Source organism: Mandrillus leucophaeus, unplaced genomic scaffold (assembly GCF_000951045.1).
Source record: "Mandrillus leucophaeus isolate KB7577 unplaced genomic scaffold, Mleu.le_1.0 Scaffold245, whole genome shotgun sequence".
Classification (NCBI taxonomy): Eukaryota; Metazoa; Chordata; class Mammalia; order Primates; family Cercopithecidae; genus Mandrillus; species Mandrillus leucophaeus.
This window is the reverse complement of record NW_012102532.1, coordinates 1,800,921-1,803,209: the sequence shown is the minus strand read 5'-3', so window position 1 is coordinate 1,803,209 and position 2,289 is coordinate 1,800,921.

Here is a 2,289-nt window from a genome sequence, read left to right as displayed (position 1 = left end):
TCCCTCCCTCCCTCCCTCCCTTCCTTCCTTCCTTCCTTCCTTTCTTTCTTTTCTTTCCTTTTCTTTCTTTCTTTTCTTTCCTTTTCTTTCTTTCTTTTCTTTCCTTTTCTTTCTTTCTTTTTTGTTTTTGTGACAGAGTTTTGCTCTTGTTGTCCCAGCTGGAGTGCAAGGGCACCATATCAGCTCACTGCAACCTCTGCCTCCCAGGTTCAAGTCATTCTCCTGCCTCTGCATCCCAAATAGCTGGGATTACAGGCGTGTGCCACCACCCAGCTAATTTTGTGTTTTCAGTAGAGGCAGAGTTCCACCATGTTGGTCAGACTGGTCTTGAACTCCTGACCTCAAGTGATCCACCCGCTTCTGCCTCCCAAAGTGCTAGGATCACAGGTGTGAGCCACCACTTCCAGCCCAATCCAGCTTTCTTCCATGGTATTATTAAAAACAAGAATTGCTCTGTTCCTGAACTCCTATAAGCTGAAACTAGATGAATTTTAAGGAATAAGTCTCATGCTTGATCCTTTGGTCACAAGAAAGTTACCAAACCACCCAATTCCATAATTCCATCTATAAACCAGGATGAGAAGTTGATGTTTCCATGCTGTAGAGAACTTTTCTGAAGGTTTCACAATAAGACTTTATGTCATAATGAGACTCCTATCCCTCTTAATGCCCACTTTTTTACTTGAGAAGATAATGGTTACTTGATTTATTCAATTCGTTGTTTTTAGCTTGAGTTCACGGCTCAAAACCATCATGCAAACTCGGATTGTCATATTAGTATGAATTTCACTTTGTACTTTCCCTTTTAAAACTTCTTATCTGTCACTTGTTAATTTTTTTTCAGAAGTACAATTCCTGGCAAAATAATACTGGCCTAACACTTTGGGATGTTAACAAAAAGCTATGGAATAGACAAAATTAAACTTTATAATGGGCACCATCCAGGTAGACAGCCTGACAGTCACTTCCTTCAAAACTCCCTTCTTGCTCAAATGTTACTAAAAGGGTTTTGACACTGACTGTTAGCCTCCTTTTACTCCTTCCAGTGTGAGATTAGACCAGCAACCTAGAACAGGTTCATCCCAGCACTGAGGGATGTCAAAACCTAACTACAAGTTGATTGATCAATTATGATTTTGGAGAAAGATCTTGATCAAAAGGGGAAAATGAGAAAGTTCTCAGAATCAAGATGGAGTCACTAGTGTTTCTTTTCTTTTCTTTTCTTTTTTTTTTTTTTTTAAAAAAAGCAAAAACCAAACCAAAACAGAACAAACTCTGACAAACAGAGCTGGGGAAGGCTGTGACAAGAGGGTTCTCATACACAAATGCCTGATAACAAAAATGATCACAAAAAACTGCAAAAAATACAAGGCCATCGCATCCATACACACACAAAAATGCTTCTGCAAGGACATCTGTCCAGCAATTTCCTGTCTAACCTTGAATTGGTATCACCCCTGTTATTGATCTTTGTAGCCAAGAATAATTATATCAAAATATCAGGTAATTCTCTTCATTTTTTCTTTAAAAAACTTTGTCTTTCTTCTCTGAACATGCACATAGTTTACGATGGCATGTGTTTTCTCATTGCAATGCCATATTCCTGAATAAATATCCTTTTCTTCTAGAAAGCCTCTGTTTGTTATTTAGGTTGACACACATATCCATTTATTTTCTGTTTCTTCTACTTTTGGATTTCAAGCGGACATAATTGAATCAATGATAATCCTTGGGAAATGAAATATTGTTATTGGTACATGTATATACTTTATTTGGTATATACTTTATTTAGTACATGTATATACTTTATTTGGCAGTCATTTACTCCAGTAGTAATTAAACACTGGTGAGCCCACCTCTACATCCCATCATTTCTACCACACTATATGACCCTTCTATAAGGCATTCTTACATCTACTTTTGCCCTTTTGCAAGCTCTCTTTTATACTGTAGTCAGAGTAATTGTTGAAAACAGAAATTTGATTATATCACTATTCTGCTTGCCAAACTTCAGGGTCTTCCTTATTACCCTATGTTCTATTTCCATAAATATTTTTTGGAAAGCAAGACTCATTTAGACTGAGTTTCCAAATGCATAGCTTAAATTTGTATTCAACATACAGGAATAGTAAGGGGGAAATAATCTGAGATAAAGAACAAAATTGAGTTAATTAAAGAGTAAGAGGAGTCAGGGCTGGGCGCGGTGGCTCACGCCTGTAATCCCAGCACTTTGGGAGGCTGAGGCGGGCAGATCACGAGGTCAGGAGATCGAGACCATCCTGACTAACA